At 46.6% G+C, this 27,616-nt stretch overlaps 1 long non-coding RNA gene across 1 annotated transcript; it reads left to right on the top strand.

Moving 5' to 3' along the window:
* The first annotated feature begins 1,023 nt into the window (after nucleotides 1-1,023).
* Nucleotides 1,024-26,784, top strand: LOC128340109 (uncharacterized). The gene is made up of 5 exons (XR_008313472.1): nucleotides 1,024-1,117; nucleotides 12,185-12,318; nucleotides 18,869-19,074; nucleotides 21,053-21,217; nucleotides 22,279-26,784. It is a non-coding gene; the product is annotated as an uncharacterized LOC128340109 (long non-coding RNA).
* The last annotated feature ends 832 nt before the right edge of the window (nucleotides 26,785-27,616 follow it).

Raw genomic sequence — 27,616 nt, 5'->3', positions numbered from 1 at the left:
TTATGTATCATCCTTTCAAAAATGGCTCAGGATGATGAGATTTGTAGTCCTACAACATAGGAAGCTGCCATATACTGAGTCAGACCATTGGTCTATCTAGCTCAGTATTGTCTTCACAGACTGGCAGCGGCTTCTCCAAGGTTGCAGGCAGGAATCTCTCTCAGCCTGATCTTGGAGATGCAGCCAGGGAGGGAACATGGAACCCTCTGCTCTTCCCAGAGCGGCTCCACCCCCTGAGGGGAAGATCTTACAGTGCTCACACTTCTAGTCTCCCATTCATATGCAACCAGGGTGGGCCCTGCTTAGCTGAGGAGACAAGCCATGCTTGTGACCACAAGACCAGCTCTCCTCTCCTAAGGGGGCCTAAGGCTGAGAACCCCTTGCTGTAGACAATACCGGGCTTGATGATTCAACTGTCTGACACAACATAGGGCAGCTTCATATATTCAACAACAGCTTGATCTGCAAATATTAGCAGCTGCTAATGCTTATTTCTGTGCTGGGAAAAGCTTCATTTAAGCTGCTGTTTAAAGGAACAGGCAGGCCTTGTTTTCAGGTCACTTGACAAGCCTAGGAGCAGGACAACTTAAAATTTTGGCAGCACTAGTAATACACAGGAGTTAGACAATGTCAGAGAATGTTGCATAAGTATGACATTAAGGCCAATGTGGTGGTTCAGTCAGTTAAGACGATGAAACAACTGGTGAGAAGGAGGTTATATACGACAGGCAGGCGCGTAACAATGATAGGGCAAGGGGAGACAGTTGTCTGGGGGCCCCACTGCCTGGAGGAGCACCCCAGAGGCACCTCATGTGACTCCCCATTGCCCCCTGCCCAGCCCCAAGGCCCCTCAGCCACTTGCCCTCTTCGCCGTCTCTCCTGCTTGTTCTGCTGGCCCGCAATGGAAGCAGCAGGCAAGCTGCCAAGAGCTCCTTTTCTCCCGCCTCTCAGCTGATCGGCGGGTGGGCGGGGCTTCCACGGAGGCCTCCGTGTAGGCCGCATTGAAGCCTGAACTCGAGTAGGGCCCAAGCAAGCCAGGAAGGAGGAGGCAGCCAGAGTGTTCTCGGCAGCAGAAGACCCCTTGCTGCCCTGCTCAACCCAGACCAGCATTTGCCAGGTAGAGTGTGAACTCCTTTTTGTGGTTACCTTTCCCGCCCCCCCCCATATAGGGATCTGCTTGCCATAGGGCTTGGATGCGGGGGGGGGGGGGGGCGAGAAGTCTCTGAATATTTATTTTGAAACAGCTTGGAAAATTTGCTGACTTAAAAAAAACTATCTAAAAAGTCCTAGAAGTGGCTTGTTTCATGGCAGAAAATTGCAAAAACTTCTGGAACAGTATTTTATTAATTTTATTTATTCATTCATTCATTTATAAATGCACTTATGTTCAAGTTGTTTTGCAACCCAGAAGGTCTGAGTGAGAACTGTGAAGCATGTGTGGTGCTTTTGTTTTATTTTTCTTGTGTGTGAACTGCTCCCCAATAACTTGCAGGGACTTCAGGGTCAATCTGGCCAACATGTGAATGCAGCACCTCCATTCCAGAGGAGATGTGTCTTAAAGGGCTTTAAAAGCCTCCTGTGAAAAACCTCCTGCAATCAAACTTGACTGCATTTGTTCAGAATTCTGAGAAAACAAACATAGGCTCACCCTGCATGGTTGAAAGTCTCCTTTGCTAATCTGCAGCGAGGGGCCCATTTTAATAATTCATCTTTCTAGTGTGTTCTAGGCATTAAAAGTAATACAAATGTATAGTACTCAATGTATATCACTATATATTGTGATGTGTGTGTGTGTATTCAGTGAAATGTATTTGCAGGCAGCATACTTATTTTGGAATATCAGACTTAAATCCTTGGGGGCCTGGGGTGTGCGGAGGCCCTGGACTTTGGGGGGGGGGGCATTTTAAAATCTTGTCTCTGGGCCCACTCCAACCTTGCTACGCCCCTGACGACAGGAGATGTGAGAAGACAGATGGCCCAGTATGTGACATGGGGGGGCGGGGGGAGAGTTGTGGATTAAAAGGAGTCGCCTATCGAATAACTTGTAACGAGTGTGGGGAGTTTTATACTGGAGAAACAGGAAGAGAGTTAATCACCAGATCTAAAGCACATTTGGCAGATACTAAGTATGTGAAGAGAGAGAGGCCATCATGGTCAGTAAAGGTAAAGTCGTGCTGTTAAGTTGGTGTCGACCACAGAGCCCTATGCTTGTCTTTGGTAGAATGCAGGAGGGCTTTACCATGGCCTCCTCCCACACAATATGAGATGATGCCTTTCAGCATCTTCCTATATCACTGCTGGCCGATACAGGTGTTTCCCATGGTCTGGGAAACATACCAGCGGGGATTCAAATCGGCAACCTTCTGCCTGTTAGTCAAGCATTTCCCCACTGTACCACTTAAGGTAGTATCATGGTCAGTACATGGTCCATACATATGACCAAATATAATGAGGGAATAACAATGCCTATTAAGGTGGATGTATTGGAGGTGGAGTGTTGCTCACTATGAAGAAAAATTAGAGAGGAGATATATATATATACACACACAGAGTGTAAATGGCAAGGGAGAGTTAAAGGGCAAGCATGGTGTAGTGGTTAGAGTGCTGGACTAGGACCGGGGAGACCCGAGTTCAAATCCCCATCCAGCCATAAAACTAGCTGGGTGACTCTGGGCCAGTCACTTCTCTCTCAGCCAAACCTACTTCACAGGGTTGTTGTGAAAGAGAAACTCAAGTATGTAGTACACTGCTCTGGGCTCCTTGGAGGAAGAGCGGGATATAAATGTAATAATGATGATGATGATGATGTGATGCAACACTTATTAACTAACAAACAGCTTCCAGTTGAATAGAAAGGAAATTGCCCGAACACCAGAGGCACAAAAGACCAGCTGCTGATTGACAAAATGATTTTAGAAAATTGCAAGAGAAGAAAAACCAATCTAAGTGTTGCATGGATTGACTACAAGAAAGCCTTTGATTCATTGCCTCACACATGGATACTAAAATGTTTAGAAACAACTGGTGTCAGCAAAAACATTCAGATATTTATTAAAAAAGCAATGAGCATGTGGAGTACACAGTTAACAATCAATGGCGAGACACTTGGACAGGTTAGCATTAGAAGAGGCATTTTCCAAGGAGACTCACTATCCCCTCTGTTGTTTGTAATCGCCATGACCCCACTTTCACGAATACTAAACAAAACAGGCCTCGGAAACCAAACATCTAAAACATCAAGTCAAATCAACCATCTGCTGTACATGGACGATCTGAAGTTGTATGGAAAGTCCCAGTCAGAAATCGAATCACTGCTAAACACTGTCCGTATATTCAGTAGCGATATAGCAATAGAGTTTGGACGAGACAAGTGTGCTGCATTAATAATGAACAGAGGGAAAATAACAAAAACAGACGGAATAGAACTGCCCAATGGAAGCAAGATCAAGAACCTGGAAGAGAAAGAACATTACAAATACTTGGGCATTCTCCAGGCTGATAACATCGCACACACTGAAGTTAAAAAAGAAAAATTGGAAGTGAATACATCAGGAGAGTTAGAAAAATCCTCAAGTCCAAACTCAATGGCGGGAACACCATACAAGCCATAAACACCTGGGCTATACCTGTTATCAGATACATTGCAGGAATAATAGACTGGAACCAGGCAGAGCTAGAGACGCTGGATCGTAAGACCAGGAAAATCATGACCATCAATCCTGCTCTGCACCCCCGCAGTGATGTCAATAGGCTATTCCTCCCTCGCAGCTCAGGTTGAAGAGGAATGCTGCAAGTCCATCAAACAGTAGAGGAAGAGAAAAGAGGCCTTGAAGAATATATCAAGGACAGTGAAGAAGATGCACTTCAAATGGTCAATAACGCAAAACTATTCAACACCAATGAAACAAAGCAGGCCTACAAGAAAGAACAAGTCAAGAACCGAGCAGGAAAATGGAAAAATAAGCCCCTGCATGGTCAATATTTGCACAGTATAAGTGGAAAATCAGACATCACCAAGACATGGCAATGGCTTAAGAATGGCAACTTGAAGAAAGAAACAGAGGGTTTAATACTGGCTGCACAACAACAGGCACTAAGAACAACTGCAATAAGAGCAAAAGTCGAAAAATCCACAACAAACAGCAAGTGCCGCCTTTGTAAAGAAGCAGATGAAACAGTGGACCACCTAATCAGCTGTTGTAAAAAGAGCGCACAGACTGACTACAAACAAAGGCATGACAAGGTAGCAGGGATGATACACTGGAACATCTGCAAAAAATACAAGCTACCTGTAGCCCAAAATTGGTGGGACCATAAAATGGAAAAAGTGGTAGAAAATGAAGATGTAAAAATATTATGGGACTTCCGACTACAAACAGACAAACTTCTGCCACACAATACACCAGATAGAACTGTAGTCGAGAAGAAAGAAAAACAAGTTAAAATAATCGACATAGCAATAGCAGGGGATAGCAGAATAGAAGAAAAAGAAATAGAAAAAATCTAATCACCAAATACAAAGATCTACAAATTGAAATTGAAAGGCTGTGGCAGAAAAAGACCAAAATAATCCCAGTGGTAATTGGCGCCCTGGGTGCAGTTCCAAAAGACCTTGAAGAGCACCTCAACACCATAGGGGCCACAGAAATCACCATCAGCCAATTACAAAAAGCAGCTTTACTGGGAACAGCCTATATTCTGCGACGACATCTATAATAATAACAGCAACAACATTGACAATAAGATTCAGCCATCCCAGGTCCTTGGGAAGGACTCGATGTCTGGATAAAACAAACCAGTTAATAACACCTGTCTTACTGTGTAAACAAGAGAATAATAATAATTAATAGCCTCAGTATATGGCAGCTTCCTATGTTCCTATGAAGTTGGGAAGGTACCACTATGAATATTTATACAGCGCTCTTCATTCTAAGAGGTCAGCATCTCAGCCGCCTGCAGAGAGGCCCTTGCATCCTTTCAACTGCTTCAGCTCCTGCCTGGACACTTCCAGCACACTTCCAGCATAAAATCTCTAATCTCTTCCCAAACAGCTTGCCTGTTCTTTTCACACCTACTTAACACAAACCTTGTAGGCTGGAATGGCTCAACCTAACCAGGGACTTTTACGCACAGCAGGTTTTACCGCCAGTTTACAGGGAGGCTTTACTGCGAACTGGAAGTTGTCCCCCAAAACATACATAAATAGTGGGTTTTAAAACTCTGGATATAAATTGAGTTACACCCTAATGCACAGTGAAAAACCTGAATTGTGTGTGAACTGCTCCTCGATAACTTGCAGGAACTTCGGGGTAAATCTAGCCAATATGTGAAAGCACCCCTTCCATTCCGGTGGAAATGCGAGTTCAAGGGCTTCAGAAGCCCCATGTGAAAAGCTTCCTGGTGGGGAGAGCACCAAAGGAGGCACAGCTAGAACACAGGAAGCTGCCTTCTACCGAGTCAGACCATCTAGTTCAGGATTGTCTACACAGACTGGCAGCAGCTTCTGCAATGTTACAGGCAAGAGTCTCTCTCAGCCCTACCTGGAGATGCCAGGGAGGGGTCTTGGAACCTTCTGCATGCAAGCAGGCAGGTGCTCTTCCCAGAGCAGCCCCATCCTCTCAGGGGAATACCTTGCAGTGCTCACACATGTAGTCCCTCATTGAAATGCAAACCTCGGTTGACCCTGCTTAGCAAAGGGGATAATTCATGCTTGCTGCCATAAGACCAGTGCTGCCTCTCCATCTCGGAGCTCCTCTCTTGCCTATCCCATCCCACCCCAGCATTAATGAGTGCTATGCTGCCTGCAGGCCGGCCATTCATCAGGTAAGAGCTGCAGTTAACTGTCGAGGTCTACCTGATGAATGGCCAGCCTGGGGCAGGAGAGAGAGGAGCAAACAGAACTCAAGAGAGGAGAGGCAGATGTGCCTTCTTTGGGGTCCACTCCCTGGCACGTTAGGACATGTCACTCCTGCTTGTAGGGGAGGAGGGATTCAGTTTAAGAGATTCAGTATATAGGTGCTTATATGCCAATGCTAGAAGCTTTGAAGCCAGGATGGATGATCTAGAGTGCTTGGTTGCTAATGAAAACATATAGTGGGCATAACAGAAACATGGCGGAACAGTGAGAAATAGTAGGACACTGTTATTCCTGGATATAAACTCTACAGAAAAGATAGTGAAGGTCAAATTGGGGGTGGAGTAGCACTGTATATTAAAGAAGGGATAGAATCAAACAAGCTAGAAACCTAGGTGAACCAGAGTCCTAGAACAGGGTTTCTTAACCTTGGGCCCCCAGATGTTGTTGGACTGCAACTCCCAGAATCCCCAGACATGGCCTTTGTGGCTGGGGATTCTGGGAATTGTAGTCCAATGACATCTGGGGGCCCAAGGTTAAGAAACCCTGTCATAGAACATTTGGTATGGAACCAACCAGAGAGAAGGCGACCTTGGACTTAATCCTGAGTGGTGCCCAGGACCTGGTGCAAGATGTCAGTGTCATGGAACTTTTAGAGAACAGTGACCATAGTGCGATCAAATTCAGCATGTATGTGAGGAGAGTCTTGCCAAGGAAGTCCAACACAGACATTTCGAATTTCAGAAGAGCAAACTTCTCTAAAATGAGGTGTTTGGTTATAAGAAAAGTGAAGGGGAAACTCAGGAGAGCCACTTCACTCCAGAATGCATGCAGTTTATTTAAAACCACCATAATAGGATCCCAGTTAGAATGTATACCAAAAAGGAGGAAAGGTATCACCAAGTCTGGGAGGATGCCAGTATGGCTAACAGGTAAAGTCAAGGAAACTATAAAGGGGAAGAAGAATTCCTTCAGTAATTGGAAGTCCTGCCCAAATGAAGAGCATAGAAAGGAACACAAAAGAAATGCAAGGAGACAATCAGGGAGGGGGAGAGAGTTTGAGGAACAAATAAATCTTCAGGACATTATACAACACCCACCATTTCATAACACTATATTTAGTAGTGAGAGAAATCTAAGCAGTATACAGAATATTAGAAGGTGGCCTTTGACAAAAATTACTCTCCTTCTGCCATTGATCTCTACCTGTGAAATGGGTATGATAGTCCCCTTCCTCTCCGGGTTGTTGTGCAAACACAATTGAAGTGTTTTGCCACTTTAAAAGCAGGGGCGTATTTAGGGTAGGGCAGGCAGGGCACATGCCCCGGGCGCCACTTGAAGGGGGGGCGCCATTTTGTGAATTTAAAAATTTTCTTAAAATGGCTGCCGAAAACAAAATGGCCACCGTGCATGCTCAAATGGCCTCTGTGAGGCCCTAGGTCATGCCAGGCCTTGCAGAGGCCATTTGAGCATGCACGGTGGCCATTTTGTTTTCAGTGGCCTTTTAAAAAAAAAAAGATTATTTTTTTAAAATGGCCACTGCACATGCTCAAATGGTACCTGCAAGGCCCTAGAGGCTAGCGGGGTGAGGAGAAACCTTTGCAAAAAAAAATCCACAGCCTTTAGGAAGCCCCACAAAGGGGCTACAGGTAAAAATAATAATAATCCTTACCCATAAAAGCCTTGGGCGTGCGTCCGTGCCGCCCGTGTCTTTTTCGCCCGTTCTGGGCATGCGCGGAGATGGGCGGCCATGTTGGACCCGGCCGCCGGTGGGCGACTGGTCCCGATGGCGGCCGCCGCCGCCACGGGAGACCAGAAGGAGCAGAAGCAGCGGGCGGAGAGTGCGGCCGAGGCGGCGGCGGAGCCGCGGCCTCGGCCAAAGGAGTGCGGGCCAAGGAGGCGGTGGCCGTGGCGGGGCGACTGGTCCGATGGCGGCGGCCGCCGCCACAAGAAACGGCGGGCGGAGAGAGCGCCCGAGGCGGCGGCGGAGGTGTCGGCCCAAGGAGTGCGCCCGAGGCGGCAGCGGGAACCCCCCCCCCACTAGAGCCTGTTATTACAATGGGCTTACACATACTAGTAATAATATAATATAAGACAATGTACACATATTCAGATTGGCACTATGTACAGAGAATCAGGGCTTGTGAATACTGAGCTGACGCTTATGACCTAGGATTGTATTCATTTGCTCTTACTTTGCTTCTTGTGATAAGTGAGTTAAATCTGATGTCTTGCTAATATGGCTATTAATGGTGAGTTTGTCTTTTAATCAGTGTGAAATCCTTAATACTAAGGCCCACTGGGAGTTTCTTGCTCTCTTTCTCTCATTTTAACTGTCTTTCTGAAATACTAGAATATATTCCAAGCAGTGACACAGTTTACTCTGCATATCCTTTAATTATTTACAGAGTATCCAGGAAAAGTCAAATTCTCCATTCATTTTTAAAACTTATGTAATGGTGATGCTACAATGCATAGTAGAGAATTAGACAGGCACTTCTGTTTAGTTTTCCAAGTACATCTCCACATAGTATTTCGGTATTTCATGAGCCCCAGCATACTGAAATTTGTAGTTTTCCAGCATTTTTTGGTCTGGCTACATCCACTGCTAAATAGTTTTTGAAATATTAAAAGATTAATGAGCCTGACTTGTATTTTTCAGCTGATATTATGGTAAAGTTATCTGAAAGATGGGTGTCAGATGCTTGGACGGAGGCGCAATTTCAGTGTTTGCCCTAGGCGCTATTTTCCCTAGATACACCTCTGTTTAAAAGTGCTGAATCAATTATTAGGAGTTGTGTAGTGGAAGCAGAACTGCTCAGTGTGTACAGTGAACAGTTTTGCTTCCAGTTCTAGCCCCAAACCCAACACAGCTGTTGCTGGGCAGAGGGAACCATCTTATTTATTATTCATTCATTTTTCTATGTAAACTGCTTTGGAAACGTTAGTGGAAAAGTGGAATATAACCCCTCCTGTATTCTACCAAAGAAAACCACAGGGCTCAGTGAGCACCAGGAGTTGAAATCAACTTGCCGGCATACTTTACCTTTAGTAGTAGGAAAGGAAAAGAAAGGAAAGGAAAGGTTGTGCCGTCGAATCGGTGTCGACTCCTGGAAACCACAGAGTCCTGTGGTTTTCTTGGTAGAATACAGGAGGGGTTTACCATTGCCATCTCCTGTGCATTGTGAGATGATGCCTTTCAGCACTTTCCTATATCACTGCTTCCCAATATCGGAGTTTCCCATATTCTGGGAAATAAACCAGCAGGAATTCGAACCAACAGCCTCCTGCTCTCTAGGCAAGTTGCTTCCCTTCTGCACCGTTAAGTGGCTAGCAGCAGCATGTTTGAAGAATGAAGGTGGAGAGATCGGGGGTCACAAAGAGCGAGAAGGATGGGAGAAGTGAGTGATGGTAGAGGAACAGCTGGAATGGCCAGATGCAAAAGAGAACAAGGTTCCTCTGCCTAATTTACACAATTGTTAAAAACGGAAGAGCCTAATTTCATTTGGCCTTTGCTCTCCCAAAGTACAGGTAAGAAGATGCAAGGATAGTGTCCAGGGGCTCCGGGAGTTGTAGTCCAACAACATTGACAGGACCAAGTCTGAGAAGTTCTGGATTAGACAAACTCTGGTTTATTAACAGCTATTAGCCATAACAGCCAAGCAGAGCTACCACGTTTAGAGACAGTGTATGTCAGAATACCAGTTTGCTGCAAGGGTGGGCTATTGCTTCAAAGCCCTTCCTGTGGCTTCCCAGAAGCATCGCTTTGGCCATTGTTGGAAGCAGGATGCTGGGCTAGATAGACCCAGTTTGGTGGGACCCTTCAGAGTTCTTCTTATCCGCCAAGGAATGAGTGGAACCTCCACATTCAGAGGGAGTCTACTGCAAAGCACAAGGTAGCGGGACAAGGACTACTGCCTTCAAGCCCTGCTTGTGGGCTTCTCAGAAGTGTCTGCTTTGCCACAGGATGCTGGACTAGATGTATTATTTTATTTATTGAGCTGGGTCTCACGATCAGTGAGACTCAGTTTTGGAGAGTGCGTGAACACGAGCAGGGAGGGAGCCCTGGGCGGCTGGATCGGCCGCCCACACGATTTCCGGCTCCGGATCGGCTGGGAGGATCGGGGGCCACACGGCTCCCGCAAGCTCCAGTATGCCCTGTGCCCTCCGGGGTCTACTCGTGAGTAGCCGCGGCTACTCACGATCTTTAAAACCAGGTTTGCGGAGAGCGCTCGCTCCGCAAACCTGGTTTTAGGGGAGGGGTACTTAGGTGGGTTACCGCCTCCTCTAGCCCAGTTTCGCCCCATCCTGTGAATAGCCTCATTGCATTTATACCCCACCTGTCATCCCTAACAGAGCTCAGGGGGTGGTGCTTAGTCTGAGGGCTATAGGCCCCCTCCAGCCTCAGAGGCAAGATGCCTCTCAATACCAGTTGCAGCGGAGCCACAGCCGGAGAGAGGGCATGAACTCACCTCTTGCCTGTGGGCGTCTCAGAGGGGCACTGTGGGAAACAGGATGCTGGGCTACAGGATGCCTTGGGCCTGATCCAGCAGGGCTGTTCTTACGTTGGTGATTTCCCAGGTGGTCTCTCACCCATGCCCTGACCAGGCACTTTAGCAAGGCTGCTGTACCACATGCTCCCAGACCATGTCTTGGGGTCCCCAGGTCTGTTCCAAGCAGGGCTCTTCGGCCAGAGGCAAAGACGGTTGGATCCTCTGTACCTTTAACAGTTGTGTGTCATGGAGGGAATTACAGCAGATACTGCTTCTTGCCATGACAAGCAGCACACCCTCTATCCATGCCCCTATGGAGCCCTTAAAGAGTTTGCTGTCTTCCTTGGCGTCGGATTCCAGCCAGAGTTAGCTTATGCCAGTCTTGCTTGACCTGGCAGTTTCGTGGGTGTGGTGACTTTATATTCGTCTAATAATAAGTAACTTTGCGCGCATGACAGTTCTTAAGCGTCTTGCTGTGCTGCAAAATACACGAAACTGCTTTCTGTTTGTTTGGATATACTGTAACTATGCATGTTACATCACCACCAGCAAACATTGCACAAGTACAAACACACACTCTGAGTAACATATTCAATATGCAGTCATACAGGTCTACGCGCTTTTGATGTATGGTCTTTGGAAATGGTTTAAAAGGAGATTTGGGCTGTCACCTGATCAAAGTATTTAAAAAATCAGTTCATTGCCTGACTTTTAACAGCCATTAAATAATTAATCCATTAGGGTTAAAGTTTAAGACCTGGGATTTGAAGACTTTTAAAAAATTTAGTACCCAAGAGGTTGATTGTATTACAGGGGAAATCTGTAAATCCCAAATTGATTCAGGTGTGTGTGTGTGTGTGTGTGTGTACACGTACAAATACAAGAGTGGGGAGGTGGGGTGCAAGAGAACAGTTACTCTGCAGCAAAGGAGATATGCAGGATCTCAAGCATAAAGAGATGGGATTAGCCAAACTAATATTACATCGCACCACATGTTTATAGTTTAGCACACTTGGGATAACCTCTTTTGTGCTCAGAACAGACTTGTGAGGTAGATCTGGCGGGGAGAGAGAACGAGAGAGGGAGAGGTTCAAAGTTAACCAGTGAGCTTTGTGGTGCAGTGGGGATTTGAAGCTGGGATTCTCCAGTCCAACCCACTAACTAAGACATACCACAATGCCTCTCTGGAAAATAGTGAATCTGGTGTTCTGTTTTCTTAACTATAAAGCAACAAAGTTTAAACAGAAAAAAACTAAGATTCTTATACACTGCAGGAGGTCAGTGAGGAGAAATCTAATTTTGCCCTAATGGCTTTAGCATAGGAACTTAGGAAGCTGCCATATACTGAGTCAGACCATTGGTCTATCTAGCTCAGTATTGTCTTCACAGACTGGCAGTGGCTTCTCCAAGGTTGCAGGCAGGAGTCTCTCTCAGCCCTATTTTGGAGATGCTGCCAGGGAGGGAACTTGGAACCTTCTGCTCTTCCCAGAACAGCCCATTCCCCTAAGGCGAATATCTTACAGTGCTCACACATGTAGTCTCCCAATCAAATGCAAACCAGGGTGGACCTTGCTTAGCACAGGGAACAATTCATGCTTGCTACCACAAGACCAGCTCTCCTCCTTGGCCACCAGGGTGCTTTCCAGATTAGACCCTGCAATGGGGTCACAACGAATCTCTGCAGTGTGCTTCCACACTTCCTGTGCTGTGACACCGCAGTCCCTACGCTGACAGCAGGGAGCCGTTCATATTTCCAACTCCTTGTTTCGAATTTAACTGCTGCAATATAGTGCTATGACGTTGTATACACGGTGTTAAAAAGTTGCTGTTTTTTCAGGTTGTTCGTTTTCACAAGACTGCTGTTTACGTTTTGAAAGCAATTTGCCTGAACAGAAGCATTTTGCTGCTGTTGAGTGGCTAATTAGGAAAGCACCCAGTTGCAGAGTCTAAATTTCAAGGCATTAGTAGCAGGTAAGCAACTAGTTATTTACACTCCTGTTTATAAATTGATAAGCTGGTGATGCAATTTGCATATTTAAGATGACTCCCAAGTACTCCTTTAAGACTTCAAATTTATTACATAAAAATAGATAATATCTTGTAAAAACATTGTTTAAAATGTTGTTAAAAACAAACATACGTTTTGGTGTCAAACACCAGCCTCAGTGTTGTTCCTTCATCTTCTGTGGATCACCTGCTTATATTGTTCACAACTTTACACACACACTGGCAGTAATTCCAGTCAACAAATGTGGTAAAAAGGTGGGGGTGGGAGGGAGAAGACAAGAGATAAAGGGATTGGAACCAAGATAATGTCTGTATTCCTATGTTACATAGGAACTTAGGAAGCTGCCATATACTGAGTCAGACCATTGGTCTATTAAGCTCAGAATTGTCTTCACAGACTGGCAGCGGCTTCTCCAAGGTTGCAGGCAGGAATCTCTCTCAGCCCTCTCTTGGAGATGCTGCCAGGGAGGGAACTTGGAACCTAGATGCTCTTCCCAGAGTGGTTCCATCCCCTGAGGGGAAGATCTTACAGTGCTCACACACTTTCATATGCAACCAGGGTGGACCCTGCTTAGCTAAGGTGACAAGTCATGTTTGCTACCACAGCAAACTTATTACTTGTTTACACAGTCAGACAGGTGTTATTGACTGGTTTGTTTTATCCAGACATTGAGTCCTTCCCAAGGACCTGGGATGCCAGAATTTTCTCATCAATACTGTTGGTTATTATAGATATCGTCGCAAAATATAGGCTGTTCCCAGTAAAGCTGCTTTTTGTAATTGGCTGATGGTGATTTCTGTGGCCCCTATGGTGTTGAGGTGCTCTTCAAGGTCTTTTGGAACTGCACCCAGGGCGCCAATTACCACTGGGATTATTTTGGTCTTTTTCTGCCACAGCCTTTCAATTTCAATTTGTAGATCTTTGTATTTGGTGATTTTTTCTATTTCTTTTTCTATTCTGCTATCCCCTGGTATTGCTATGTCGGTTATTTTAACTTATTTTCCTTTCTTCTCGACTACAGTGATATCTGGTGTATTGTGTGGCAGATGTTTGTCTGTTTGTAGTCGGAAGTCCCATAATATTTTTACATCTTCATTTTCTTCAACTTTTTCAATTTTATGGTCCCACCAATTCTTGGCTACAGGTAGCTTGTATTTTTTGCAGATGTTCCAGTGTATCATCCCTGCTACTTTGTCATGCCTTTGTTTGTAGTCAGTCTGTGCGCTCTTTTTACAACAGCTGATTAGGTGGTCCACTGTTTCATCTGCTTCTTTACAAAGGCGGCACGTGCTGTTTGTTGTGGATTTTTCAACTTTTGCTCTTATTGCAGTTGTTCTTAGTGCCTGTTGTTGTGCAGCCAGTCTTAAACCTGCTGTTTCTTTCTTCAAGTTGCCATTCTTAAGCCATTGCCAGGTCTTGGTGATGTCTGATTTTCCACTTATACTGTGCAAATATTGACCATGCAGGGGCTTATTTCTCCATTTTTCTGCTTGGTTCTTGACTTGTTCTTTCTTGTAGGCCTGTTTTGTTTCATTGGTGTTGAATAGTTTCACGTTCTTGACCATTTGAAGTGCATCTTCTTCACTGTCCTTTATGTATTCTTCAAGGCCTCTTTCTCCTCCTCTACTGTTTGATGGACTTGCAGCATTCCTCTTCCACCTGAGCTGCGAGGGAGGTATAGCCTATTGACATCACTGCGGGGGTGCAGTGCAGGATTGATGGTCATGATTTTCCTGGTCTTACGATCTAGCGTCTCTAGCTCTGCCTGGGTCCAGTCTATTATTCCTGCAATGTATCTGATGACAGGTATAGCCCAGGTGTTTATGGCTTGTATGGTGTTCCCGCCATTGAGTTTGGACTTGAGGATTTTTCTAACTCTCCTGATAATAATAATAATAATTCACTTCCAATTTTTCTTTTGACTGCAGTGTGTGCGATGTTATCAGCCTGGAGAATGCCCAAGTATTTGTAAGGTTCTTTCTCTTCCAGGTTCTTGATCTTGCTTCCATTGGGCAGTTCTATTCCTTCTGTTTTTGTCATTTTCCCTCTGTTCATTATTAATGCAGCACACTTGTCTAGTCCAAACTCCATTGCTATATCGCTACTGAATATATGGACAGTGTTTAGCAGTGATTCGATTTCCGACTGGGACTTTCCATACAACTTCAGATCGTCCATGTACAGCAGATGGTTGATTTGACTGGATGTTTTAGATGTTTGGTATCCGAAGCCTGTTTTGTTTAGTATTTGTGAAAGTGGGGTCATGGCGATTACAAACAACAGAGGGGATAGTGAGTCCCCTTGGAAAATGCCTCTTCTAATGCTAACCTGGCCAAGTGTCTCGCCATGATTGTTAACTGTGTACTCCACATGCTCATTGCTTTTTAAATAAATATCTGAATGTTTTTGCTGACACCATTTGTTTTTAAACATTTTAGTATCCATGTGTGAGGCAATGAGTCGAAGGCTTTCTTGTAGTCAATCCATGCAACACTTAGATTTGTTTTTCTTCTCTTGCACTTTTCTAAAATCATTTTGTCAATCAGCAGCTGGTCTTTTGTGCCTCTGGTGTTCGGGCAACTTCCTTTCTGTTCAACTGGGAGCTTTTTGTTAGTTAATAAGTGTTGCATCACTTCATCTGCTATTATTCCAGCTATTATTGTTATTATTATTATTATTATTTCATTTATATCCCGCTCTTCCTCCAAGGAGCCCAGAGCGGTGTACTACATACTTGAGTTTTTCTTTCACAACAACCCTGTGAAGTAGGTTAGGCTGAGAGAGAAGTGACTGGCCCAGAGGCTATTCCCACAACCCCTGGAAAGCGGGCAAAGGGAGCTTAGCCCACTTTCCAGGGATCGTGGGAACCACCGGGCTCGCAGGCAAGCCCGGTGCTCCCAAGGCAGCTAGCCCACCTAATTCGTGATAAGAGCTTCATTGAGTCAGACCCTTGGTCCACCTAGCTCAGTATTGTCTGCACAGACTGGCAGCAGCTTCTCCAAGGTTGCAGGCAGGAATCTCTCTCAACCCAATCTTGGAGATGCTGCTAGGGAAGGAAGTTGGAACCTAGATGGTCTTCCCAGAGTGGTTCCATCCCCTGAGGGGAATATCTTACAAATAGCTCACACTTCTAGTCTCCCTTTCATATGCAACCAGGGCAGACCCTGCTTAGCTCAGGGGACAATTCATGCTTGCTACCACATGACCGGCTCTCCTCTCTAAGCTTCATCTAGTAGTGCTTAAGCTGTGTATTTGTGGAAGTAAACCAAACATTGCAAAAGTGCTGCCAGTCTGCAGTGACTCTGCTTCCAAAGGAAACTAGAATCCAGAGCGTGCTTGCAGGGCCTTGGGCCTGGAGCTTCTCAGAGAAGTGGGGCAACTGAGGCAGCATAACATAGATTTCAAATCTGTCAGAGTAGTCTCCCTGTATTTCTGGGCTCTTCCAGATGCTGATTTAGTCCAACTGCAGCAGAAATTACTATGAAAAATATAATGGAAAAGCCACTCAGCAAAAAATAAAAAAATAAAAAAAAATGACATCATGTAGTATCCTTAGTGCCATCTGCTGGCAATCCATGAAACTGGTTTTTTAAATTAAAAGGATTTTTGTAAACGATGATTGTTTTCATGTATTGCCAGCAGATGACGCTAAGAATATTATGTGGTATCCTTCTTTGCAGTGTAAATTTCCCATTTTTCATAATAATTTGTGCTGAATATATCAGTGTCTGGAAGAGCCCTCTGACTGTAACGATTGCTTCATTTCTTAAATGAAGTCTGCAGTTGCCACCAGCTGGTCTGGTGGCTACTCGGGGATGGGCCTTCTCCATTGCTGCCCTGAGGCTTTAGAACATGCTCCCTGCTGAAATAAGAGCCTCTCCATCTCTGACAACTTTTTAAAAAGGTAGTCAAGACACATCTGTTCACCCAGACTTTTAATTCGATACTGTTTTAATGTCTTACGATTTGTATAGTTTGATTATTTTTAGCCTACTTTCCAGTAGGCTTATGAGAGCACCGGGCAGTGTGTGTGTGTGTGTGTGTGTGTGTCCGTGTGTTCCCCCGCTATCAACTTCACAACTCCTGGGCCAATATGAACCAAATTGGGTACAGTTGTAGGGATGCCCTAATGGTGTGGTGTGTGATGATGTCATTGTTGTGATCAGTCAGGAACAGCTTTTCCTTTTTCCCTAAAGAGTGAACTGTCTGAGGGGACTGGGGGTGGCAGTAGCACAAAAAGAATGAAATCTAGCACAAGTAAGCTAACAAACTGTTCCCTGGCTAAACCCTTCAGAAGTCCAGAAGCCCTGGCTTCCTTCCCCCTTGAACTCACCCCAAACTCCAGGAGAGAATTCAAGCTTCCTGCAATCCTGTCTCCCAAGGATCTGCAGATGTCCTTCCATGAGAGAGTTCTTCAGGTTAGCCTTTGTGACCATGAGGCGCAAACTCCATTGCTCTCCACTAAACCTTCTGCCCACCCTCCCTCTCTCCCTCATCTCCTGCCTGGCTCCAACGGAAGGAGAACAAAAAACCTCTTTACTTCCTGCCTCAAGGCCCCTCTAGGTCTTGGTCACCATGTGCTGAGTGGCTGAAACCTAGAGGTCACTGCCTGATGGAGTGCAGTTCCTGGCAAGGGAGATGTTGTTCTTATAGACCACAGCCACTCCACTTCCCTGCCCACATCCCTTCACCTGCTCCTCAACAGAGTACCCTGGAGGGAGAAACTGGGACCAGACGGGGCCACCAGCCTCCCCCAAACAAGTCTCTGTAATTTTTGAGGTGCAAATGCACTAACCTGAGGACTGTCTAACTGATTTGAACCAAATTTAGTCCAGTTGTAGAGACAGAGAAAGGAAAGGAGTCTGATTAGTTTGTAATCTTGTAATCACAAGATTACAACTTGTAATTATTGCAAAAAGCTTCAAATGTTCCCTGTCACTTTTTAAAGTGATTGGGATTAATCCAAATTGGTAAAGTTTGGGGAGGGGAGAGAAATTTGGGCAGTACTACCATTTTTATGGCTGATGTTCTCCCTAACCAAGAGAGATTCAGTCGAGTCCAATTTTTAATATCCTTTTTGATTTGTTGAAAAAGAGGGTCTATGTTTCTTTTCCTTAATTTCTTTAGATCCTTTGGAATAATCACCCTGAGATATTTGAAGCTTGAATATTGTAAGCTTAATATAGACGTCTGCTGCAATATTCTTTGTTATTCCATACCAATGTTGGTGCATATAAGCAGAAGGTTCCAAGTTCCCTCCCTAGCAGCTTCTCCAAGATAGAGCTGAGAGAGATTCCTGCCTGCAACCTTGGAGAAGCTGCTGCCAGTCTGTGAAGACAATACTGAGCTAGATAGACCAATGGTCTATCTGGGGCGGGATTCCATCTCCCTCTGGGTCTTGTGAACAGATTTCATCCCCCCCCCCCATCCTGCACTTGCACATTTCCGGACGCATTTTGCCTGATTCACCACCTGTCTTACCCCCAAAGGCTACTCTGTGAACGAAGGTATTCTGGAGGAGCTGTGTTCAGTGTTCAGATATACCTCATTTGATGAAGCGGTGCAGGTTGTGAGGGGTTGTGGCCCTGGGGCTCTCCTATTGGGAACACCGACCCCAACATTAAACCCAGAATTACCAACCCAGAATTGTGTAGAAATTAGACCTGTGTCTGAATCCCATTTTATTAAGGAATCAATTAATGCTTGAACTCAAGGTGAACTGACCAGTACATGACTTGCCTCTGAGACCGATGGTAATTGCTCTGTGAAGGAAGAGGCAATCCAGCATTGTATTCTCAATGCTTGTGAAATGGGTACTCAAAAGAAATACAATAGCCAGGCTTGGTCTATCCAAATGCTAAAATTTAACTTACTATCAGATAATGGGGCTATTCTCACAATCGGGGGAAATCGGGCTAGGAAAGCCTAGCCCAATTTTTCCCGATTGTAAGAACCACCGGGCTCGGCTGCGAGCCTGGTGGTTCTCGAGCGGGTAACCTGCTTTGGTAGCCCTCCTCTTAGCCCGGGTTTGCGAAGCGAGCGTTCTGCAAACCCAGGCTATCTGGTCGTGGCGCAGCTCCGTACCGTGGCTACTCATGAGGAGACCCCCAGAGGGGAGGTGAAAAGCCACCTCCCGGCTTTGGGGGTCTCACCAGCATGCCCTGTGCGCCCGCGCAGGGCATGTTGGAGCTTGCGGGAGCTGATTGGCCCCTGCTCCCCCCAGCCCCCTCCAGCTCTGGCTACTGCCCCGATCGTCTGCAGGGAGAGTGGGTTTAGCCCAGTCTCCCCACAGTATCATCAAAAACGGGTCTCACTGATCGTGAGACCCGCCTCAATGTCTGTGGTGAGGAGCTGAGCTCCCATTTCCTCCTGCAAGAAGTCTATGTTAATCCTTGTCAATGATTGATCTGCTCTGCCCCAAGGGGATACCTAATTGCTGTCTATAGAAATTCCATTCTAGGTAGATGCACACAAAGAAAACAGATTTAGATTTAACTCTTCTTTTATTAACAGCTTTTAACACCTTCTGGGACCAGGGACCAGAAATCTGGGGACAAGAAAAGATGCCCATTTGCAGCTCAGAGATGCAGATTTGCTTTGGGCAGAATAGAACAGTTTCCTCCCAAAAATAGCAGCTAACAGAAGATGGGATTGAGATCTCCCTGGACTGAGCTAATGTCCTGAACTAATATCAATAATTAAAAGACAATATCCAGAAGGTAACAGCAAATTGTCACGTTTTTGGGATCCAGGAAGGATGATGATATGAGGCTTACTGAACAGAGAGCTAGCAAGCTTTGCCTAACCAGCAGATCTGTGCTCAAGAGCCATCCCAGTGTAGGGATGTGCGTTTCGTTTCGGATACAAAATGTTTTGTGCACAAAACAGGCCATTTCGGCTGTTTTGTAGCCAAAACAAAACACCCAATGCTCAAAACAGAAAATTTTGCAGCCAAAACAAAACGTCCCTGTTTCGGATACAAAACATTTTGTTGTTTCGGCTGTTTTGGAACTCCATTTTGCAATTGCAAAAAGTCTTTCTCCTTCAGTCTCCATTTTGAGTTTTGACATCTGTTCAAATTTCTGGCCCTTCCAGACTGCAGATTGGCCAGCGAAAGCATGGGCTGATCTGCTGGCAATTGCCTCCTTATTCCTTTTAAGCAAATTTAAGGGTAAATTTTACCCTCATTGGCTAGTGGGGCACTGTGCATTTACCCTCATTGGCCAGTGAAGCAGTGTGCATTTCATTGTTGTTGTCACACTGTTGTGTGTAGATCAATTGCATTTCGGGCGGGGGGATGTGGATGTGCATGACCTTTGGAAATCTGCCTGATTTTTTCCAAAGCTCTGCTGTTGTTAATGTGTGATGTTGATGTTATTTGGGGTGGATTCGGGGCAGAAAGGGGGCTTTGGGGGCAGAAGAGTGGTTCAGGGTGGTAGTGTCCCAATGGGTGCTTGCTGCCACTCAGATTCCAAAGGAATTGGGAAAAGGGCTGATTTTTAAAGAATTTCTGAAGTTGACATGTCTTTGGGGCAGAAAGTGGGCCTGAGGGGCAAAACAGTGGGTTGGGTGGCAGTGCCCCAAGGGGTGCCTGCCACAACCCAGATTCCAAAGGAATAGGGCAAAGGGCTGATTTCTTAGGAATTGTTGAAGTTTACACTTCTCTAAGGTCCCCCCCCCAGGGAATAATGGAGGTTTCAGCAGACCCATAACTCCACCTGGGGGGCACTGGGGTGGCTGGGAGCAAATGGTGGTGTAGTGCACATAGGGTGCCAACCACCCCCATGGGTTGCTAACCCATGAGGTGCTGGGTTCTGTTGTTTCTGATCTGAGTGTAGATTCTCTGGTGGCATAGGAGATTTTCAACGACAAACCATGAATCCACTCTCATATGCTGCCAGAGAATCTGAATCTACACTCAAAACATCTCAGAAACAACAGAATCCAGTACCCCATTAGTTAGCAACCCATGGGGGTGGTTGGCACCCTACGTGCTCTACACCACCACTCGCTCTGGGCCGCCCTGGTGCCAAGTGCAGTTATGGGGCAGGAATTATGGAGGTCCATCATTCCCTATGGGGAAGAACTTTACAGATGCGCAAACTCCATTACATCTTTAATAATCAGCCCTCTGCCCAATTCCTTTGAAATAATTCTGGCAGCTTCCTTGCCCCCACTGGGCACTACCACCCAGCCTACTCTGCTCTGGGCCACCCCTTTCCCCCCAACATGAAACTATACTTTTGCTGAAACCTCCATTCTTCCCTATGGGAAAAATCCTATACTTCAATAATTCACCAAAAATCAGCCCTTTGCCCAATTCCTCTGAAATGTGGGTGGTAGTTTCCACCTATTGGGCACTACCACCCCCACCCACTAGTTTTTCCCCGGGGCCATTTTTTAAAATCCAAAACGTTTCCGATTCGGATTTTGCAATTTTGAACAAATAACAAAATTGAGCTGTTTCGGATTGGCTGATTTTGAACAAAGAACAAAATGAGGGTGTTTCTGATTCGGGCCAAAAAAAAAAAAAAACGGGGGGGGAAACACACAACCCTATCCCAGAGTTTGCTGCTAAAGCCGTGGGGCTAAAAGCAGGAACTCTTTCCATGGACAGGAACTGTCTTGACTTCTGCTGCACAGTAAGCAATCAAGACTACCCAGCCATGGTGCTCTCTCTCTCCTTGCTCTGAGCAGCTGCCCCCAGCCTGCTTGACTGCTTGAAGCTTGCACCCCAGGCTCCTGTTCTCCAGCACCCACGTTTCTCCTCCATCTGAAGTCTGCATCGCTCCAGCTCCTGCTCTCCAGCTCCAGAGTCTCTTCTTCAGCTGAAGCCTCACCGCTCTCAAGCCTCTGACCCTGGTAATATGCTGCTTCCACAAGCTTTGGGTCCCTCTTCCCTCCTCCCTACTAATCACTGCCATCCCTCTCCTAAATCCTCCCTTCGTCCTTCTTTCTCTGTATCTCTCTGTTTTATTAGGAATGGTTGGACAGCTGTGATTACTGAGTACACACACATATGTTAGTTAGGCACATTACACTACACCTTGATTAGGAAACATGTTTTTAATTTGGCTGACTTGTTTGAATTTTATCCTGATGAGCAACTTTCTATTTAAAAAGCCCATTGAACTTTCTGAGTGTGTCTCCCTCTATTTCTGTTTGTGTGCCCAGATCCTACATGGTCACCATCTCCAAGAACCAATTCAGTTTGTGTATGATGTGACTTTCCCTCTTTCCCTCTGAGCATATAAAGAGTGCAAAACCAGGTGTAGTTCACAACACTCCTTGCAAAATGTGGCATTAAGTCAGCCTTCCACCTGCTGCCCATTCACCCACGAGATTTCGACCTACTGACTTTGCCTTCAAGGGCCATTTTTATGTGGATAGGGTGCTCCCTATGTGGTGCTCGATTTAATGTGCCACTTTTGAGGCATCTAGCACATGTTTGAAATGGGCTGTGCAGCGTAGGGCTGACTGCCTTGATGACTGACTTTTTGTTGGTTCCCGAGATAGTGGTCGTTGCCACATGCTGTTTGTTTTCCCCCGCTTGACTCAGGAATTAGGGGTTCCCCTTGCTAAGAGAAGACCGAGGAACCACTCTCAAAGGTGGGCATCTTCAGTTTTGGGGTGAGTTTCCGGGGGTGATGGTGTTCTGCCCAATGGCCCCACCAGTGGTTGGAGACTGGGGTGATGAGAGATCTTACCTTCCTGGAATTGTTTCCCATCATTGTGACAGTCCACCAGTGGGCTAAGGAGTTCAGCGGCTCTACAGTCCACTTCTGGTGTGGCAAGGTGGTGAATTCTCAGACTTCCCGTTCTGCTCAGGTGATGGGGTTGTTGTGGGCTTTTGTTGCGGGCTTTTTGCCCAGCATGTTCCTGGACTTCAGAATGACATTGCCAACACTGTGTCTCGTTTTCAGGTATGGCGGTTCAGGGAATTGGCTCCGGAGGCCAAGGTGGAGCCAGAACTGATGCCGGAGGCCCTCTGGAGACTAGGCGAGTAGAAGCCCTCTGGGGTGTCCCTTGCTCCCAGTACCAGGGGTAGCTATGCAAGAAATGTAGCCTCTTTCAGTTCATTGAGGCTGCAGATGGGCATGCAGGAGCACTGACCTGTCCCACCCGATTACCTTATGCGGTATTTGGTGCATCTACACTCCCTGGGGCGGGCGGCTCCTACCCTTTTGGGTTATGTAGCCCCCTTGCCATTTGAGTCTCAGGCCCATGGGGTTCGCGACTGCACTGGGGACAGCAGGGTGTGGCGCATGTTGGAGGGGTGGGCCAGAGAGCTTCCCCCGATTGCAGACCGAAGACAGCCTGTTACACCTGACCTGCTAGAAGCCATCCTGGGGCTTCTCCCCTCTCTGTGTACCTCCGCCTGGAAGGCAACTCTTTTCCAGGCAGGAGTGGCAGTCTTGTTTCTTGGAGCCTTTTGGCCTGCTGAGTTGTTGCCATGCAGTGGGCGTTCCCCTAGTTGTTACCCCTGCAGCGTAGGGACTTTCCCTTTTCTAGTGCAGGGGTGACGCTGCTGCTGCATCATCCTAAGACCGACCAGAGAGTTAGGGGCCAGGAGATTTACCTGGCTCAGTCACCTTATCTGCCCGGGCCAGGCCCTGCACAAATACATAGCCTTGGACCCCCAGCAGTGGACAACTTTGCTACCATCTGCAATTGGTTGCCAGGGGTGGCAATATTGTGGGCAGACTTGTTACAACATAGAGTTTGGAGGGGTGTCCAAAGTGTGAAGGGAGTTGAGAGGGCCAGGAAAAGGGTTAATGTGGCCATGGGTCGTTACGTAACAGCTCAAGGGGGCTGCTTCATCTCGCAGCCTGGAATTGAAGATTCAGATGCTCACTTTTTTCACCCAGATGGAGTCTATTTATTCGTGAAGGGTGGTGACATTTACTTGGCCAACCTGCAGTGGGGGTTTGCTGAATGCTTGGATAGGTGGGGAGGGTAGGCCAAGCTAGGCTGATCTTCCCTTGTGGCAGGTGCAGTGCAGGCTGGGTGGATATTTAGTTGGGTTTGGGTACTGGTGAGCACCCTAGGGTGTTAAAAGAGAGGCTTTGCGACTCAGGGGCTGTGATTGGCCATCACTCCTGTTTGGGGGCTTCACAGATCTTAAAGGCTGTGCGGCTTGGGGGAGGTGAAGCCCTGGAAGTGGCCCTGACTCCACGGGTTGGCCAGGAAGAGAGCTGGTCTTGTGGTAGCAAGCATGACTTGTCCCCTTAAGCTAAGCAGGATCCACCCTGGTTGCATATGAAAGGGAGACTTGATGTGTGAGCACTGTGAGATATTCCCCTCAGGGGGTGGAGCTGCTCTGGGAAGAGCAGAAAGTCCCAAGTCCCTTCCCTGGCAGCATCTCCAAGATAGGGCTGAGAGAGATTCCTGCCTGCAACCTTGTAGAAGCCGCTGCCAATCTGTGTAGACAATACTGAGCAAGATGGACCTATAGTCTGACTCAGTATATGGCAGCTGCCTATGTTCCTATGAGGAGGCAGCAGGTTTGCACTGCTTACACCTTTGAGCCATGGTGTGTCGCCCTGAGGGGGCTTGGGGGAAGACCTAAAAGTCTGACCCCAGCCTTGTTAGGCCCACACTGCAGGGGGTGGAGTTTTCTGTCCACATCCAGTGGCATGGGGGCAATATCCTTTGCGCTCTGGCTAGGCACACTTGTGTCCCCATATGCCACAAAGCTGGAGTCTTGACTTGGTCAAGGAAGCACCAAATAATACATTTCTTTCCCACCAGTGGACCATTCTGGCTTCCTGCTTAGGGGAGAGATGGCAGGCATAAGTAGCTCCTGCCCCATCCAGCAGTACAGACGAGGACCTGGCTGTGTGCTTTTCTGGATTCTGGAACCGTGCTGTCTGAGTGGTCCCTCCTGGTCTCTTTGGAATGACTTTCTGCTGTTTGCCGCCTGAGTATTTTTCTGAGGTAGCCTCCTGGCATGACACCCTGACTGGTGGTGTTCCTCACTTCCACCATGATTGCCTGTGTCCCCTTGGCCAGTCTGCAGGCAGGATCTGCAGCCCCTTCTTTGATACTGACTACCAGGGTGGCTTATATTCCGATAGTTTGCATGTTGGTGGGCACTCTGAACAGCTTGCTCGAAAAGGTTGACTTCAGTTTTAATAACCTTTTAAATTTCTTCAAAGTTGGCTTCCAGCTCCTTCAGCTCATCCAGCAAGGGATTGCTCTCTCTTTTGCTAGGGTGGTATGAAGACTGCACTCCCCTCTGGCTCAGGTTCTGCATGCAGGTGGTGTTGTACAGTTAGAGTTTTCCCAGGTTTAGCCAGTTACAGATAGGGCACTTCCACATTCCTGGTTCTTTTCTCGCTCCCAACTGACAGCCAGGTTTTCAAATAAAAGGTCATCAGTGATCTGGCTGTCCTTTAAATGAGGTTGAATCAAAATCCAGATATTATCACTCTGTCAGGAAGGAGTGGAGTACCATTTTGTAGAAGGGTACGGTCACACTTTAAGCCAATAGCTTGGTCTCATGATCAGTGAGAAACGGTTTTGGGTGGTGAGCGGGGAGGGACCCCTGGGCGGCCAGATTGGCCGTCCACATGATTGCTGACTCCGTGACGGAGCCGGTGGGGGCTAGGGAGCTCGGAGGCCTGCGCAAGCGCGCAGGGCATACTGGAGAGACCCCCGGAGCCGGGAGGTGGCTCTTCACCTCCCCTCTGGGGGTCTACTCACGAGTAGCCGCAGAGCCGCACCGCAGCTACTCACAATCGGATAGCCCGGGATAGCACTCGCTCTGCAAACCCAGACTAAGGGGAGGGGTACTTGAGCGGGTTACCCGCTCTAGAACCACCGGGCTCACAGCCTGGTGGTTCTCACGATCAGCAAAATTCAGGCTAGCAGAGGCTAGCCCAATTTTTGCTGATCATGGGAACAGCCCCGGAGTCTGTTTCTTGTGAAGCAAACAGAATATTTTGTCTCAAATCCATTAGTCAGTCTAGGAAATCCTGGGGTGTGTCTTGGGGTTCTCACACTGCTGTTGACAAGGATAAATACAACTCTGTTGCATCTTTTTTCTGGAGCTTTTACAGACAGGGTCGTTACTGCGAATCTCCTCCAGACAATAGTGTGTGCATTCACACACCAGTCAAACTTACCCCGAAGTCCGTTTGAGATCCTTGGAAGCACTCCACACACAAATTGGGCTTTGTCTTCCGAATTCTAGCTTATCTCGATGTATTTCCAGGTTTTTAAAATGCTGGCTTTAAGAAAGTTTTCTAAAAACGGTGCAGCAAATAGGGAGAGGCACTGATGAAGAATCACTAACATGATAAGAGGGAGGCAACATTGTGTTCCTACCCCAAGGAGCTCTCTCTCTCTCTCTCTCTCTCTCTCTCTCTCTCTCTCTCTCTCTCTCCCCATTGGCTAGAAGGAAACCACGGAGGAATGCAATGTGAACCTGCACCAAAAGAAAACCCGAAAGCGGAGGGAAGGGGCTGCTTCCCTCAGATACCGCGAGTGTACTTCAAAGTGGCTTTGCTCAACATTTACTCCACAGCATGAAGCCACGTGTGAATAACTCCCTGGTGGTAGGAACTCAGTTTTGCTAGGCTGAGATCTCTTTTCCCTTCCAAATAGCTTCTGAGACTAAGTGCAGGGGAAATAGTCTTAATTACAGCGTCTAGTATTTCTGTCTCACTGTAACCATTTTGGATTCAACCCTCAATCTGACAGGCCAAGCTGGTGAAATTCAGTCTGTCCTTTTGCAGAGGGTAACCTATCTATCCAGTTATCTTAAAATCTTTCCTGTTTTGGTTCCACTCCCATGTGCAATTTTCTCTCCTCCAGTTTCCTGTCTATCTCCTCCATTTTTTTCTGGGGCTGATCTTCTAATAGTTTTACATTCTCAAGATATTACTTCTGTAGTTTCCTTCTCTATTAGTTACAGTTCTGAACTCTTCAATCTAATCTTTCACTTTCAAGAAGTGCTGGTTATTGCCTTTAAAGCCCTGAACAGCTTAGGTCCAAGTTACCTTAGAGAGCGCCTTCTTCTGCACGATCTCCACCGCACGTTAAGGTCATCTGAAGAGGTCCGTCTACAGTTACCAACAGCACGTCTGGTGGCGACTCAGAGGCGGGCCTTCTCTGTAGCTGCTCCTGGGCTGTAGAATGCACTCCCAGCAGGAATCCATAATCTGAGTTCATAGTTGGCCTTCAGGGGAGCCCTTAAGACCTCTCTGTTTGGCCTGGCCTTCCAGAGTTTTTAAACTGTTTTTAAACCATAAAGGTTCAACCTGGTTTTCCAGGGTTTTAAAAAACTGTTTTAATTATTTTAATAATGGTTTTATGTTTTTATAGTTTTCAGTTTTAATTGTTAATTGATTTTAGTTTTGTTTTAATGTAAGCCATTTTGGAAGGGTGGTATAGAAATAAAATGCATATATACATACTGTGGATAAGCCCTTGTTTTCTGATTGTCTTTGTTCAGCACTATTCAAATGTTGCACTACCTATTTGAGTAAAGCAAAATGGCTCTTGCTTGCAGTCTTCGAACGACTTGGCCCAGGGATGCCCAAGGAGTCACACACCTTTTAAAACTGCTCCTCCTACAGTTGATACAAAAGTCCTCCCACCTCCATAAGCAGACTTGCTCCATCATTACCAGCCATAATGCCTGTGCAGTCCCTAACAAGGCCCCTCCTGGTGTATTATGGTTTTCAGAAATTCCCTCTTGTAGTACTTGGTCCTCCAGAACTGGATAGCTTCGTCTCTTGGGGGTGAGGTCTGTTAAATTCACCCTCCTGGCTGGCTCGCCAAAATGTTACACCACATTGCAAGGAGATTGGGCGGGTGCAGGTGTGTGTGTGGGGTGGCCAAACTTTTATTGCTTCACAGCTTGGCAGACACTTTTTGCAAGCTTGTTGTTCTCCGTCTAGCCCAACACTAGAACTATTCTGGGGGTTTTCTCTCCCTTTCCCCAGAGCTCTGCTAGGCTTTCCTTTTTAAAGTGACAGTACCATAGTAACAATTAATGCCAACAAAGCCTTAACCAAACTGGATTGCATTTCGATTCCTTGAGGACAGACTGGTCATTCACTCCGGGCATCAGGCAGTTCTCCCGTGATTTATGACAGGGGTGTCATTAACAAGGGACACCGGAGGAGATTTGTCCTGGGCACTTCCTTGCCAAAGCCTCCCAGGTGAAAGCAAGAAAGGGAAGCAAAACAATTGCCAGTCCACCCTTAAGGCATTCATGTTTTCCCAGGCTTTTAATTAAAACCAGTTTTAAAC

Source organism: Hemicordylus capensis, chromosome 1 (assembly GCF_027244095.1).
Source record: "Hemicordylus capensis ecotype Gifberg chromosome 1, rHemCap1.1.pri, whole genome shotgun sequence".
In the NCBI taxonomy this organism is placed as follows: Eukaryota; Metazoa; Chordata; class Lepidosauria; order Squamata; family Cordylidae; genus Hemicordylus; species Hemicordylus capensis.
This window is presented reverse-complemented; position numbering and strand designations above follow the sequence as displayed.